We start from the raw sequence: 17,882 nt of genomic DNA on the forward strand, positions 1-17,882 counted from the left end.
AACAGCAGATAATTTGTGTCATTACTTCAGTAAGTGGGAAAATCTATTTTAATGTAATATTTATAGCAGGGGGAGGTATTAAATACTTTTGGCTTCTGTCAAAACCAGGAAAGGATATTCCTAAATCCATTAAGCCATGGGTTTGGAGTTGTTGTGAGGAGATGTACACACAAGTAACTAATTATATTTTGTCAAGTATTTAGTATATTTTTAAGTATTGAACATTTTTTGAGGGTCTAAAAATCCTTTTTATACATCCAAGATTTTAAAAGGATATTTTGTAGTCGTACAAGGTATTTCATTGTAATGTGCATAGATGGAGAGCATATGCTAGTTTTGGGGAACCACTGGTTTTGCTTCTCAGATATTTTTTGAGATGTTATTGCATTTTAATAATGAGTAATATAGATGATAGCAATTAGTGTAAAGCATGACATCTGAAAATAGTCAAAGACAATGGGAGCTGGAAGACAGACCTGTAACAGCTGGAGGAGGCTGAGAGAGAGAGTTGTAAAATTCTACAGAATAAAGTCAGCAACCTGGAGTAGAAGAGGGCATTGAGCAACAATGGAAGATAGCCAACAGAGTCTTCATTTGCGCAAGGAGTAAGTCAGGATGGGGAGGACTGAAATTTTACTGAGGAGCAGTGTTCCCTCTAATTTTTTCCCACTCACGTGTGGAATGAACTTCATGTGCACCAATATGGAGGTGATGTGGACACATTGCCTCCATTTTGGTGCACATAACAAAATTCATGTGGCGGGGGGTGGGGCCGAGAGGTTTGGAGCGTGGGAGGGGGCTCAGGGTTGGGGTTGGGTGTGTGGGAGTGAGGGCTTCTGCTGGAGGTGCGGGATCTGGGGTGTGGCTGGGAATGAGGGGCTCAGGCCTGGGGCAGAGGGTTGGGGTGTGTGTGTAGGGGGGAGGGCTCTGGCTGGAGGTGCGGGCTTGGGGGTGGGGCTGGGGATGATGGGTTTGGGGTTGCAGGCTGCCCTGGGGCTATAGCAGGGAGAAAGGCCTCCCTCCAGCTCTCTTTCCCTGCAGCAGCACGTGGGCTGGAGGGGAAGAGGCACCTCTCTGATGGCCCCAGCAGATCCAGGCTGGGTTGGGGCCGGGGAAGGGGTACCTCTGCCACAGCCCCAGCCCGTCCTGGCCTGGAGCTGCCGTGGCCGTGGGAGAGGCGCCCTGCCCAAATCCGCTGACCTGCTGCGGCCCAGAGCACGCACATCGCTCACTCCACATTAGGTGACTCCCTGGCTATTACCTGGGTGAGCCAGGGGCAGGGCCGGCTCCAGGGTTTTTGCCACCTCAGGCAGCACCCAAAAAAAAAAACAGTCGTGATCAGCTCTTCCGCCGTTTCAGTCTTCGGCAGCTGGTCCTTCCCTCCGACAGGGAGTGAGGGACCCGCCGCCGAAGAGCCAGACGTTCCATTCCTCTCCGTTGGCCGCCCCAAGCATCTGCATGCTGGTCTGGTGCCTGGAGCTGGCCCTGGCCAGGGAAGCACGCTGAGCTGCTGCATGGGGCACAATGGCAAAGAGCTGCTCCTCTTTCATGCATGGCACATTTGAGTTGCATTGCTGCCGCTGTGCCAGAGCCTTGTGGTGAGCGATGCTTGGAGACATGGGTTTTGGCTGAATGTGTTCCACAGCAGCTCTGGGCCAGGCTGGGTTGGGGCTGCGGGAGAGACGCCTCTCCTCCAGCCGCGGCAGGTCCTGACCAGGCTGGGTTGGATCCAGGGAATCTCTCCCCGTCAAGAGCCCTGAGTGCCTGCGTGGTACTTAATAGTCTTCTGTGTGGCTGTGCAGCTTAGAGGGAACTTAGCTAGGGAGCCTATGAAGAAATGGTGAAAATGGGTGTTCCTGGGGAGACTTGAGCAGATCAATTGCACCTAGCCAACTCTTAGTTTTTAACAAATAGGCGGTGCACAGTGATATACATCTTTATTTTTCATAAGGAAAGGGATTTTTTTGTAGGCAACATATATAACTGAAAAGAACATTAATTTCGTTGTCTTGCCATGGCTCCTTTAATATGAGTCTATGATACAAGGCATACCAGAATTGTCTCCTAAAACACCTTCATTGACTGACACTTAAATAGCACATTTTTACTATAACTTGTATTTCAGGAAATGGGAGGCAGACAATGTTAATTTTATAGAGGATCTTTTAAAATTTAATTATTTTAGATTCTTTCTGCAATTCACAACCATTTCTCTTCCTAATACAAGTTTTCATCAATAAAAATACAGTGTTGAATGACTTCCATTCACAGAAATCTGAATACATCAGCCTTAATTAATGGAACCGAATACTTGTATGTTAAATGCATTCAGAATAACTGAGTTCGTTCATTCTTACAATGTAGTTATTGATGTCATGACTAAAATAAGGGAACCACAAAAAAGTCTGGGGACTTGGACAGATTTGTACCCCATTGAGATAGTAGACAGCCATGCAGAAACTCCTTCTCAGCACTGGGATGCTGCATGCTGACTCTGATTAGGCCAGTGTGTAAGAGGCTGTTGGCGGTGGACCAACGTAGGGGTTCCTGGCTGCATGTCTATGAAGATCCATAAGAAAGTAATTTATCTGCAGAACCATTGACTGGAATATCAGTCCTGCCGTGCACAAAGCCAATTTACTTGAAGTGAATTTTGTGGTGTTTTGCATGGGATGTTTTTGTTTTGTTTTGTGTTTAGTTTCTCTCTTTCCCATTAAGTGCTGAACGGGGGCTGGACCAGGCAGGAGTCCATGTAACAGCTCTGGTTTTCATCAGAGGCAGCCCCTCTTGAAAAGTGAATGAAGTTTGGGTGATTCTGTTTATTGGGTTCATCCTCTGAGATTGGATTCACTGTCAAGGGGCTAGGCCTCAGGTGCTGTGATAGCTCCAGCTCCTGGCTGGCACATAATACCTATTCCCTTCCTGTACAGTGATGAATTGTCATTTTAAAGGGGTTTCTTCTTTTCCCGTCTCTGAGTTTCCAAGTGGGTTGGGGCCAGATCTGCAACTGAATGGCAGCTCCTTAGGATCAGGCAATTTTTTTCCTCAAATCGGTTATGCCTAATTTTTGTATTACATCATGCAAAGGTTTGTTGTGGCTTACATGTTGTATTTCTAGGTAAGATTCTGAAGAAAGCTATCTTCCTTACTTGCCAGTGGTAGATGGTTTAATGCAAAGATATCTATGTTCTAAAACAGGTGCTTCATCGTTATACTGGTAGGCCCCCCAAAGGCTTCCAAGAATCGCATTCTCAAATAGCTGTAATGGAAGAATTGGTACTAGTGTGGCCTTTTCATCTAGTTCAACATAAGAATAACCATACTGGGTCAGACCAGTGGCCCATCTAGCCCAGTACCCTGTCATCTGGCAGTGGCCAGTGCCTGATGCTTCAGAGAGAGTGAATGGAACAGGACAATTTCGAGAGATCCATCTCTTGTTGTTCAGTCTCACCTTCTGGAAGTTGAGGAGGTTAGGAACACCCAGAGCATGGAGTTGCATCTCTGACCATCTTGGCTAATAGCCACTAATAGACATATCTTCCATGAACCCTGTTCTAGTTTCGGCCTTCACAACATCCCCTGCCAATGAGTTCCACAGGTTGACTGTGTGTTGCATGTAGAAGTACTTCCTTATGTTTGTTTTAAACCTGCTGCCTATTAATTTCATTGAGTGACCCCTTATTCTTGTGTTATGTTAAGAGGTAAGTAAGACTTCCATGTTCACTTTCTTCATACTACTTGTGATTTTACAGACCTCTATCATATCCCCCCTTAGGCATCTCTTTTCTAATCTGAACAGTCCTAGTCTTCTTAATCTCTCCTCATTTGAAAGCTGTTCCATACTCCTAATCATTTTTTACCTAATGCCTTTTTGTCTAATAACTGGGAACAATTTGAGATTGCATTCCACGGTCACAATTGGGTCTCCATAGAATTCAGTGTGCTAAAATATTTTAGCAGTACAAACAGGCATAAATCTTCATTCTTTTATGCATCTTCCTCATACTGACCTGTTAGTACATGTTGGAAAACACTCATGTTTAGATTTCCATAGCTACCCTCCCCATTTAGAATTTTGAATTTGAGGCTAGTATATTAGACCTTATCTGACTTTACACGTACCAGTTTATAAAGCGATTTTTACAGTTTTGTCAAGTGAAATAAGTATTTGAGTTTCTGGCACGCTTTTCTCAATGGAGAATCAGTAAATGATACAAAGTTTGCACGTTCAAGCAATACAAAGATCTGTAATACAAAAAAAGATTTTTCCAAATTTCTGGGTACCCCATTCTTGTCAGCATGTTAAATTAAGAGAATTTCAGACTGGATAAATATGTGAAGATGAGGTCAGAGAAGCAAATATTTAGCACTGGACTAAACCCTCTCATTGAGATAGCGCAAATATAAATAGTGATGTATCCAAGATAGCATGGGCAGCAGCAGCGGAGGCATGACTTACCCACTGGTTTCAGGCTATGTTCTCAGCATAGCAAAGTCGTGTCGCCACTGCCACTGTCTGTGCTTTCACAGCTACAATGCTACTATATTCATGCTAGCTTGAAGAGAGCTAGAGTGCGTATGTGTAATTCCCCTGCTCACATAACAGCCCTAGCTCATAGTGTAGATATGACCTTAGATACAATGCCTTGGCCACTGTTTACTTCATCTCAGTACATCATGTATGTGTCAAATGAGACATCTGATTTAGGACTGAATATGGACATTTGATATATAGTAAGATGTTCCTCTTCATATTTCAGCCTTTGTCACGCTATCTTGCAGACATGATGTCATGGTGGTATGACATAACTCCTCTTTCTAACAGGAGTTTACTTAGGGTTCCTTCCCAACCAGGATTATAAATCAGGTAGAATTTTATGTATGTAATTTAATTTTCAGAGACTCATTCATTATCTGCATATCTTTACGTCAAATATTAAGTGTAGAGTATTCAGGTGTTTTCAGGGTTTTTTCTCATTGCAGCAAGGCTATTTAAAATTAAAACAGCAAAAGTAATCTATTTTGGATGAAATTATAACCTCCTCTGGAGAAAAAAATGTTTCTTTTATGAAGCAGTTTTGTAGATGCAGAGATAATTAGCTTTGCTTTTTAAAACAGTATAGCTTTTTATATGAGAACACACAATTGTCATGTATAGAAACATATTCTGACAATCTATAAAGTACTTATTCTAAGTGAAATATGTATTATTCTGAACATAATTTACAATAGCACAATTACTTGATTACAAAGTAATGAAATATCTGAAGGGTTTTTGTTTTAAGTATGTCAAATTTTTGATTTTTCTTTTATAGAAGCAATTATATTTTAAAAATATATATAATTTGATGAGCTATATGTGACATCAGGTTTTCAAACAATTCATCAATTACCTCAAAACGGAAGTTCCTTGTATCAGTGTAAAACGTTCTATTATTGGACTCAAATGTTTCTATTTCAAATGTGCTATGGCTGGAATTTTTGAAAGTGCTCAGCATTGGCCTGATTGCTCCCACTGAAGTCAATAGTCATTTCATCAGTGAGCGTGAGCAGATTAGGCCAGCATTGAGAGAGGATTTTCAAAAGCAATCTTGCATGTTGACAGAGGGAAGAAGGGATGGTCTTGTGGATATAGTTTGTGGACATAGTTCAGAGCTGAGATTTTTGGTTGTATTCAAAGTTGTCCCAGGCTTTGTATGTGAATAACCTTGACTAAATCATTTAACCATTCTGTGCCATGGTTTGCCCATTTGCAAAAATGAGGATAATGATACGTGGTAATTAAACTTGCTTTCCTCAGGGGGTATAAAGCTTAAATTTTGAACTGTTTGTAAAGTGTTTTGAGGCTCTCTGACAGAACAAATTCGAAGCACAGTAACGCCTCACTTAAAGTCGTCCCGGTTAACATTGTTTTGTTGTTACATTGCTGATCAATTAGGGAACATGCTCATTTAAAGTTGTGCAATGCTCCCTTTTAGTCATTTGGCAGCTGCCTGCTTTGTCTACTGCTTGCAGGAAGAGCAGCCCATTGCAGTCAGCTGGTGGGGACTTGTAACAGGGTGGACCAGCAGCCCCCCATCAGCTCCCCGCTCCCTAAGTTCCCTGTGTTGCAGCAACCCAGCAGATTATCAGTTGCCAGGAAGGTCAGCTGTCCCTCCCCCCCACTGCCATGTGCTGCTCCCAGAGACTCCTGCTTGCTGTGCAGGAGGGAAGTGGGGGACTAATGTCAGGGTGTCCCCCTCTCCCCTGCTCCTGCATCCTGCTTACTCCTTCTCCATATAGAGGAGGGAGAGAGACAGAGAGAGCCTGGGGCAGCAGCTGCTGTCTCAACTTCCTGATCCACATAAAAAGACAATGCATTTAAGAGTGGGTAAGGTTACTTAAAGGGGCAGAATGCAACTCTCTCTCTCTCTCCCACACAGACAGTGCGTGTTTGTCTCTGTCTGCTATGCTGTCTCCCCTCCCTCATGTTCATGCTGCATTGTGAGAGGCTACATAAACTACAACGTGTTAACACTTGAGGGCTCAGCCGAGTGCTAGTTCATCATGTAGCAGCAAGGCATTCAGCCCCCTTCCACCCTCTAACTTCACCACCTCAACCAAGCTTCACAATCATCATAACTGTGAACAGTATTAAACTTTGTTTAAAACCTATACTGTGTGTATGTGTATATCTATATAATATATAGTTTTTTGTCTAGTGAAAAAAAACTCTCTGGAACCTAACCGCCCACATTTACATTAATTCTTATGGGGAAATTGGATTCGTTTAACATTGTTTCGCTTAAAGTCACATTTTTCAGGAACATAACTACAACATTAAGCGAGGAGTTACTGTATTAATAATAGATTCCATATCCCAAAGTCACATTAGTATATATGTTATCTCATTGATACTAAAGGCTGAGTGTTGTAACACATCAGCACTAATGGGACTCTTTATTTCACTTGCTGATAGGAACTCACAGAAACCATGTACTTAAATAAAAGTAATCTGCGCAAGTCAAATTGCTGGATGACTGCCAATTGTTCACTGATGCAAGTTACAAAAAATTTAAAGCTCCCAACAGAAGCCAGCATTTTCAGTACATTAAATCATTTGTCTTATGACTAAGCTGTTTCTAGCTGGTGTACATTGCCCTTATGTGTGCCACTTAGAATTCTATTAGCAGAAGGGTAGTCATGTTAGTCTGGATCTGTAAAAGCAGCCAAGAGTCCTATGGCACCTTATAGACTAACAGACATATTGGAGCATGAGCTTTCGTGGGTGAATACCCATTTAGTCGACGAAGTGGGTATTCACCCACGAAAGCTCATGCTCCAATACATCTGTTAGTCTATAAGGTGCCACAGAACTCTTGGCTGCTTTTACTTAGAATTCTGTAGATCAGTAATCATTAAAGATGGGTGTCTGTTGTAGGGTTCTTGGATGTCACGTGATTTGTGATATTCAGATTTTCAAGTTAGAAATAGCTTCCCCTCTCCATCAGTGTTAGACTCTCAAAATTTGCATTGTGCATCAAGTCCCCTGTTGCCAGAAGACTAAATTTGGGAAATCTAACTGGAATGATCTCCCATAATAGAGCTTCAGGCATAATACTGCTAATGTAGCTAACCAAATTTTACCTCCATATTCATTAGACAAAATTATAAAACTACATTTTACATTGGGAATTACATTAATAAATGCATTTCTAATAGAGTATTGTCATAAACTTTTATTTTCACATTATCATTTTAAAATGTGGCATTCAGTAATCTGCTCTCTTCATGAATGATGCCTATATTGCCATGTATTTTTTTCAAAATAGCTGAACGTGCGTTGGTGGATGGATGTGTAAGGTGGGCACATGGTGTGTATAAAGCTTTTTAAATTTAAACAGTGTACATTAATTAGATGTATCCCAGAAGGCCAGAGTCTCTGAAACTGATGCTTGTTGAGTGGTCCTTTAGCATCAAAAGACCCAATACTTCTGAACTAATGTACGTTGTGGTAACTGATGGCTTTCAGTATATATCAAATGTTTCTGCTCTGTATTTTTTTTCCAAACAAACCATTCAGATTAAATGAACATGAAAATCCTGATTATAATTGGCAGGATTTAAATCCGGCCTAAACAAGTCCCAAGGTCAAATTAATTATTATTGTCATAAAAGTGAGTATGATCTCTAGTTACTGACAACAACAAAGCATTCTTGAACACACTATACACTTACAGATAGTTTAAAAACACACATCAGGTACTGACCACAATAGATTTTTTGTAGGTAATCCCAAAACTACAAAATATAAATGGTTTTTAAAATAAGAGATGTGGCAGGGCTTTGACTTTGCAACAAGATTACTTGTGGCAGAACAAAGATAGCATACCAATTTTGTCAACATGAAAATGCATCTCCCACATCATTTTACATTCAGAAGTACTTTAAAATTATATTTGCTAGACTATAACCCTTCTTCACCTACTAAAACCTCCTCCAAACAAAATGTTAAAACCCATCACTCCTGGTTGACTGATTAAATATACCTGTGACATGTACCATGATTGCGGATTTTCACAGTTCAGTTTTTGTACAGATTATCATACTTCCATTAATTAAAAGGAAAAATAAAATTCATCACTTTGAGTGATACTTCTTTCCCTAAGGGTAGACGTGATCTTTATGCACCTTACATTAATATTTAATTACTTGCTATTTGTATTATATACTGTATTGAATAGCCTAACCATTTTTTAAAATGTTAACTTTTCTTTCCATTATCTACTGGTGGAAGACTTAATTGGCTGAGACAAGCCTAGTTTGTAAATGCTCTTAAGCTGCTTAGCAATGATTTTATTCTATATACATTCTTCTACTGCACTCATCATAGTACCTCAGCAGCTTCCAGGAGTGTATTAAGTGGTGATAAACTGCATAGATATTGTTGCTTTGTACACAGCTCATAACTAGGGCTCTGTGTTTGTCATGGAGGTCGTGGAAGTCACGCACTCCATGACTTTCTGCGACCTCCGTGACTTCAACGGTCAGTGGGGCTGACCCCAGGGCCACCCAAGGAGCTGGCCCCAGAGCCAGCTGCTCAGGCAGGCCTGGGGACAGCCACACTGGCCGCTGCTAGAGCAGCCCTGCAGCCAGCCGCTGCTCTGGCGGCCCCAGGGTCCCCCTGAGCAGTGGCTGATGCAGCTGGCCCTGGAGACTGCCTAAGCAGCGGTCCCAGGGGCAGCCGGAGCAGCTGCAGCTTGGCAGCTCCTGGCAGCGGTCCCAAGGCAGTCGGAGCAGGGTCTGGCCTCAGGATTTTCCTCCCCTCTGGCAGTGGCTGGAGCAATGTCTGGACCTGGGGCTCCCTCACCCCATGGCAGCAGCCAGAGCAGCCTCTGGCCCCTCGGGGCTCCCTCTTCCCCACGGCCTGGCGTTAAGGGAGCCTGCCTTTAGCCTGCTGCACCGCTGATTGGGAGCCACCTGAGGTAAGCATTGCCTGGCCAGAGCCTGTACCCCAAACCCCCTCCCACATCCCAGCTCTCTTCCAGACCCCACATCTGCACCCCAACTCCCTCCCAGAATCTGCACCCCTGCCCCAGCCCTGAGTCCCCTCCCGGAGCCCACATCCCACACCCCCATTTGCACCCTTACCCCTACCCCAGCCTGCAGCCCCTCCCATAACCTGAACCACTCATTTCTGGCCCCACCTGTGAGCCTGCACCCCCAGCTGGAGCCTTCATCCCTTCCCAACTCCCATGGAAAGGGCGGGGCAAGGGTGTTTGGTTTTGTGCCATTAGAAAATTGGCAACCCTAATTCAGCAGTCTGCTATTAGTCACCTGACCCTGATGAGTCAGTAGATGTAGCTTCTGGTGATGAAGTATTAGCAGCAGTTCCCTCATCAGCCCTTACAGCTCAGAGACACAGAGGATAAGGCTCCTGCTCGGCAGTCCTGCAGGCTAGTGTTCAAGAGCTGTGGTATGTGAAGGAATGAGATCACATTGTGATGTGTTTTTTTGTTTGTTTTTAATATAGCAAAAGTCCTTGCCCACCAGTGTCTGCCTGCTCTATAGCAGGAGCCAGGCAGCTCCCACCACCCCAAAAATACTTTGTTTGCCCAGGCTTGCTCTTAAACCATACCCACTGGGTGAAGGAGGGGAAACCCATTACAATATACATATTACACTATATAGTACTGTAACTCCTCATTTAACATTGTCCCACTTAATGTTGTTTCAATGTTACGTCCCTGCTCAATTAGGGAACATGCTCATTTAAAGTTGTGCAGTGCTCCCTTATAATGTTGTTTGGCTGCCTGCTTGTAAGATTCTGTGGAAGAGCAGCGACTTTACAAAGGAGCATTGCACAAGTTCCGCTTCTCCCCACCTCCCCCTCCCTCCCAGCACTTCCCCCACCGCCAAACAGCTGTTTGGTGGGGCTTAGGACTTTTTGTGAGGGAGGGGCAGGAGTGGGGAAGCGCTGCATCTCCGCTCCTCCCCCATTCCCAGAAAGTCCTAAGTGCTGCCAAACAGCTGTTTGACGCTTAGGACTTTGTGGGGCAGGGCGGATGTGGTGTCTCCGGAGAGGAGGCGGAGTGGGGGTGGGAAGAGATGGGCCTGGAGTCAAGCAGGGACAGGAAGAGGCGGGCCTGGAGCATTCCCAGCAAAATCCGAGCCTGTTCTCCAGGGAAGCTGCTGCTGCAAAGGTGCTTCCTAGGTACAGCCCGCTGCAGGCAAGGACACTGTGTGGGGTAAGCCAGGTGCACTTCCCAACCACAGTACTGTACAGTATATAATGCCTTTTGTTTGCCCCCCAAAAAATTCCTTGGAACTTAACCCCCCCAGTATTTACATTAAATCTTATGGCACAATTGGATTAGTTTAACATTGTTTCACTTGAAGTTGCATTTTTTTGGATCATAACTACAATGTTAAGTGAGGAGTTACTGCATAGATGCTGTCACCAGCTGTCACTGAGTACTTCTCAGTGAGATGGTTCGTCTCATGTACCCATTATGGTAGAATTGGATCATCTACTGGGACTTGAGTACAGCCCAAGTAGTGGCCTTGATCCAACATTACTCATGAGTTCAGCACTTATATATCTTAGTCACTGTTCAAGCCTTTCACTCCCCAAGTTTTGTAGCACCAGCCTGCAGAAATCTTTAGGCAATGAACTGCTTCTATTGCTAACATGTAGAGATGACATCACACAGTATCATGCATAGTGCTAGGACCCTGTATTTAAAGTTGGATCAATTAAACTGGCTCACAAAGTTGCCTGATGTGAATATACAAAAGACGTACTTCTTGCACGATGATGTATTTGGGCTCTCTTGTCCTTAACCCTAGGAGCGTGAGCAGGGTCTGCATTTTCAAATCAAAAGTAAAGGGGGAACCAGAATAAAGGGCATGATGCTGTTAGGCAGGATATCAGACTTTGGTACATTTTAAAGGATTTAGTTAACTAAGTGCTGGCATTCATCCGGCTGAATTTTCTTCTACAGTAAGTGAGAGACAGCTTTACTTTCTGATCACAGGCCCTTTTGTTACGTATTTTTATATGTGAGGCTGGTGAGTGAACGGATTATGTGACTGCAGTGTTGAATAAACAAGACTGATGGTGTCATCATCCATCAGTATGAGACAGACTTGTAGCCAAACTGTGGCTACACAATTTTGTCATACTGATTTTGTATTTGTGATATGAGCTATAGGAATACGCATGACAAGTACATGACACTGTCTAAAGCTTAAGGAGTAAGTGCTGAAACTATTGACTTTGTGGGGTTAGAACATTTTTTTTAAAAGTCAACAAATATTCTATTCCTCATAATTTCATTTTAAGAATATGTGCCATTTTTTCAGCTTGCGTTCATTCAATGAAAATGAAATCTGACCCCAAAAGCTTTTAAAATGTAATACAAAGGTAGAGTAGTTCTTCATTGTTCTCTTATGTAAGCAATATGTATTGACTTCTTGGAATCACTGCAACAAATCTTTGTAGGAAAAATCCCAGCTGGAACAGAGTTTGCCATAGTATTTCTGCTAATCTTACTGTGTGCAGTGTGTTAACCACACAACACTCAGTTCAGGTTCTGTAAGAGAAGCCTACATCAGAATAGTTATTTTATTTTTTGTTTTAGTATTTTTCTTTTCCCTTGCTTAAGTCCCTTTTTATTCATTCCCCTAAATCTTCAGCTCCAAAAAACCCTGGAAAACTTTTCTCTATCCCCCAAAAACTCACCCTCTTCTTTGTCTTCCAGAACTTGATTTTCTTTATGTAATATTACAACACTAATTGCTTCCACCTTACCTTATCACCAGCTGATAATGTTGTGATAACTGTTTTTATTAAAATTTACAGGAGGATCAATTTCAAGTTCTTTCTGGATCCCTTCACAAAATGAATGAAGGAAATTTGTAGTAGGCACCTTTAACCCCTGTGGAGTTCACATAACTAAAGCAAGTATAGTCAGTTCATTATGTTCTGAAATTAAGTAGTCACTACATTATTATTCTACTCTAAGAAAAAATAAGTTAATGCCATCATATGGTATATGATACTTGCCTGGCCTTCAAACTGTCATACAGCAGCTACCAAATACAAGAAAATAAAGCAGTTTTGTTACAGGAAGCAGACAATATACTAACTACTAATTACAAAAACTAAAACTATTCTAAAACACACACGGACAGCAGATTTATCCATAGATTAATCTTCAAATAGCTACAATGTACAATTATCACATACACATGGATATACTTAAACTAACCTTGCTTTGCAAGTTTAAAAAAGATATTACTATATTCTTATTCAAGTGTACTGGCAGAAATGGTACTACTTACTTTACTTTTCTCAAAATGGCAGCTGGCTATCTGCATTTTAAAAATTGCATCTTTATCATGAAGTCACTCAAAAACTTACCTGAAAGTAATGAGGCAGAAGATCAGAAACATAATTATCTTGATGCTGTCCTCTTTGGTTTCATAAAGGACAAAAATGTTTTGTTGGGCAACTTTTAGCCTAGACCATTATCACTGTTTTATGTTGAAAATAGTCTCAAATCCTTGTACCGATAAATCATTTTAATGGCTCTTTGAAATTATACAAGCAGACTAAATAGAATGTGGATAGTTTAGAAAAAACATTAAAATGAATCTTTGAATAGCAGTTATATAAGAACCAATGCATACAAAAATGCATCTGACTCATAAAACAGTGTTAGTTAATACACATGAACTGCATATATAGATTTAACTAACTGATGCTACACAAAGCATTTCCAGAAAGTCAATACACCTGGACGATTCTCTAACAAGGAGAAAGCCTGTTTCAAAGCTGAGGGTAAATATAAGATAGGATTCTTGACACAAATGAACAGAATTCTGGTAAAGGAGACAGGTGCCCAGCTGGACTGCAAATTTCCAGATGGCGCTTGGAACTGGTGTAAACTGGCCTTTTGCTCTCTGGTGTGAGAGGAGATGAAGGTCTCATCGGGAACAAGAAATAGAGCACAGAATAGTACACAAAAGAGCAACATAAGAGACACTAAAGGCTTTCAAATAGAGATTGAAAAGACTAGGACCAATTTAGAGAAGGAGCAAGTAAAGTAATATGATTGATAGAGGTCAGGGATTGAAAAACATATTTGATGGCTTCTAGCCTGAAGACAGCCACTAGCCCAGGAGGAAAATATTTCTGCAACCATACGCTGAATGGAATTAAAATATTAATTGCATACTGCACTTAATTGTAACATCGTCATTCTACTTGTTCTTTTATTAAAAAAAAAAAGTGCTTTTTCTCCTGCACTTTTGTTGCATCTTTCACCTTACTTCATTGCAATTTTTCTTATTTTCCTTTCTATTACAGATAATGTTTCTTTTTCTGTTATGGTGTTCCTCTCATTTTTGTTCTCTCCCTCCGCCCATTATATTCTTTCCTCTTTTTCCTATACTTTGTGTTTCCTACTTTCTCTCCTGTAGTTTTCCCCCTCCTTTTTGGGTTTCTCTCTTTCCTATATTTATTAGAATATTTATTTCTCAGTCTTTTTCTTTCTCCTTCCTGCACACCTCCATTTCCCCACTTATACACACACATTTTCTCTCTCTGACACACAGACACATGCAGTCTTGATTCCGATCTTCCATCCATTTAAAACAACAGCAGGGCCAGGGCCACTCTACTTCCTGACTCATTCTCCTGTCTTGAGAAAGTAGTGGCACCTAGACATCAACTCCTTTTCCTCCCCTCCTCCTCTTTCTCTTTGAATAAACAATAGCAACGTCTGTGCTGTTCTGCTACCTGATCCTCTGCTTTTAACAGAACAGCAATCCCTGGACTGCTGTGCCCTGAGTACTGCCCCTTCCCTCAGAGGCAGGAGCCAGTTATTCTGGGTCCTCTGCTCCTTAATTCCACTCCATTTACCCAATCCAAATTCCCATTTGCCCTGGTGAGCAGGTCACTCATTTTTGCAAATCCTGATACAGGCATATAAAACAAAACATTTTATAAAGAGAAGGTGTTTTTATTTCCTGTTTCTCAGTGGGGTGGGGTGGGATGTATAAATCCCACAGTAGAACTAAAGGGTAAAAGAGTTGTTCTGGGGCCAAGTGACTCCACTGCTTCCCCTGTCCCCATCCCCCCGAACCTGCTGAGGATACTCCAGCTGGAGGCAAGAGCTTAAAAGGGAACCAGACAACTCAGATAGGGGCAGATGGTGGAACAGGTCAGATCTACCCTGAGAGCTCCTAACCAAAGCTGTTGCAGAAGCCTCTTTTGGGGAGGAAGAGACTGCCAGCTGAGCCCAGCTGGGATCACAATTCAGTTATCCTTTTTGTTTCCCACCCGTCATTTACTATCTTAAGTTGGACTTTGAGACTGTAGAAGGGGATGGACGGTGGGAAGTGGCCCAGGGAAGGAAATCTTGAGACACGCCATAGTGCATGACGCTGTTTGCCTCTCCTAGGGCCCTGGGTTGGAGCCCAGTGGAGTGGGAGGGCCTAGGCTCACCTATCAAACACACTTACCATATAGGGACATAAACCTCATTTCCACCCCTCCCAGGAGTAAAGAGAAATGCTGAAAGCCTTGGGACAAGGATGAACTACCTACAGGGGCCAGGAGAGAGACCGAGGGTTCGTCCCTGTCATAAAGGTGCAGAGCACACTACTGTTCTTTGGACATAGTTGAACATCCCTTTTGGGCAGCAAAATTGGTGACCCAGCCACCCACCAAAAAGTGGGCCATCTCAGTACTGAAGTAGTTGCTGATGGGAGGCACCAGAGACCAAAACGGGGGGAATTTTGGGCCCAATGACCTGATCAGTGGGTAATGCCACCGTTACGCCTCACCTCCTGTCTCAGACACCTAAAAAAATTAAACCCATTTAAAACTGATGCAAGAGGTTTGTACAGTGTCTAGTTTTTCCATAGACCTCACTGTCACTAGCTTTTATTAAAGCAAAGAGCTTCTCCAAAATCTATTAGAAATTCATAAATTCCAAGGCCAGAAGGGACCGTTGTGAAAATCTGTTCTGTCTTCCTGTATAACACAGGCTAGAGAACATCCCCAAAATAATTCCTAGAGGATAACTTTTAGAAAAACATTGTCTTCATTTAAAAATTGATAATGAGAGAGAATACACTGTGACCCTTGGTAAATTGTTTCAGTGATTAATTACCCTCACTATTAAAAATTTACACCTTATTTTCCATTGTGAATTTATCTAGCTTCAGCATCCAGACTTTGGCACATGTTATACCTTTCTTTGCTAGATTCATATGAATTATAAGAATATTCTCCACAATCATGTTTATAGGATAAAAATCATTAAATGATATAATCCTTCATGCAATGTCACAAATTGTTCCTAACCCTAGGCAGTGAATAAACTCTGTCCCTCTCCACCCTGCTAGAATCCTGAGTAGTTGCTCATTATAGTAGTTTTACACCATCTGAGAGAGAATAACCAACAGGTTGACCATTGGTCTGATTCTGCATGGCATTTTGTATGTTCCTAGAATACAACACAAGCATTGGGAATCCAGAAAACGTTTACAGTAATAATAATAAAAAAAGGTAAATGAATGATTACTTCAGTCTGTGGAAAGAGGTAGGAAATTAAAATTATTTGCATAAGCTTGATTTGATTAATAAAGGCAATGAAAGATAATGGAGCAGGTAATCAAAGATAATGGAGCAGGTAATCAAAGAAATCATCTGCAAACACTTGGAAGGTGGTAAGGTGATAGGGAATAGCCAGCATGGATTTGTAAAGAACAAATCATGTCAAACTAATCTGATAGCGTTCTTTGATAGGATAACGAGCCTTGTGGATAAGGGAGAAGCGGTGGATGTGATATACCTAGACTTTAGTAAGGCATTTGATACAGTTTCGCATGATATTCTTATAGATAAGCTAGGAAAGTACAATTTAGATGGGGCTACTATAAGGTGGGTGCATAACTGGCTGGATAACCGTACTCAGAGAGTAGTTAACAAGTGGGGTTCTGCAGGGGTCTGTTTTGGGACCGGTTCTGTTCAATATCTTCATCAACGATTTAGATGTTGGCATAGAAAGTACGCTTATTAAGTTTGCGGACGATACCAAACTGGGAGGGATTGCAACTGCTCTGGAGGACAGGGTCAAAATTCAAAATGATCTGGACAAATTGGAGAAATGGTCTGAGGTAAACAGGATGAAGTTCAATAAAGATAAATGCAAAGTGCTCCACTTAGGAAGGAACAATCAGTTTCACACACACAGAATGGGAAGAGACTGTCTAGGAAGGAGTATGGCAGAAAGAGATCTAGGGGTCATAGTGGACCACAAGCTTAATATGAGTGAACAGTGTGATACTGTTGCAAAAAAAGCAAACATGATTCTGGGATGCATTAACAGGTGTGTTGTAAACAAGACACGAGAAGTCATTCTTCCGCTTTACTCTGCGCTGGTTAGGCCTCAACTGGAGTATTGTGTCCAGTTCTGGGCACCGCATTTCAAGAAAGATGTGGAGAAATTGGAGAGGGTCCAGAGAAGAGCAACAAGAATGATTAAAGGTCTTGAGAACATGACCTATGAAGGAAGGCTGAAGGAATTGGGTTTGTTTAGTTTGGAAAAGAGATGACTGAGAGGGGACCTGATAGCAGTTTTCAGGTATCTAAAAGGGTGTCATCAGGAGGAGGGAGAAAACTTGTTCACCTTGGCCTCCAATGATAGAACAAGAAGCAATGGGCTTAAACTGCAGCAAGGGAGATTTAGGTTGGACATTAGGAAAAAGTTCCTAACTGTCAGGGTAGTTAAACACTGGAATAGATTGCCTAGGGAAGTTGTGGAATCTCCATCGCTGGAGATATTTAAGAGTAGGTTAGATAAATGTCTATCAGGGATGGTCTAGACAGTATTTGGTCCTGCCATGAGGGCAGGGGACTGGACTCGATGACCTCTCGAGGTCCCTTCCAGTCCTAGAGTCTATGAGTCTATGAGTCTATAAATGTCTTTCTGTTTTCTCTGGACTTTCAGTTTCATGTGTTACATCAGTTTCTAACCTAGATCTGTGCCATGCTAGAATCAGGACCAACAAATAACATTTTCAGACACGATTTAGGTATATTTAAGAGAGACTGGGTGAGCCACATCTACATGAAAGCCAAATCCTAATAGGTGTTTTCCTTTGCAAGGGAATGAATGACAAAAAAAGGTTACAACTATTCTTATACTAGGTACTAAACTGGATCTTTCTGCAAGAATTACTTGCATGAGTATGTTATAGTGAACAGGTGACTCAGTGCATGGCCCACAGCATAGGATTGGTAGTAAGAACTGCTCCCAGCCCTGTCTCTGACACACTGTGTCCTTGGGTAAGTTATTTAAACTGTTTGTTTCTCAGTTTACACATCT

The sequence above is a fragment of the Gopherus evgoodei genome, chromosome 11 (assembly GCF_007399415.2).
Source record: "Gopherus evgoodei ecotype Sinaloan lineage chromosome 11, rGopEvg1_v1.p, whole genome shotgun sequence".
Lineage (NCBI taxonomy): Eukaryota > Metazoa > Chordata > Testudines > Testudinidae > Gopherus > Gopherus evgoodei.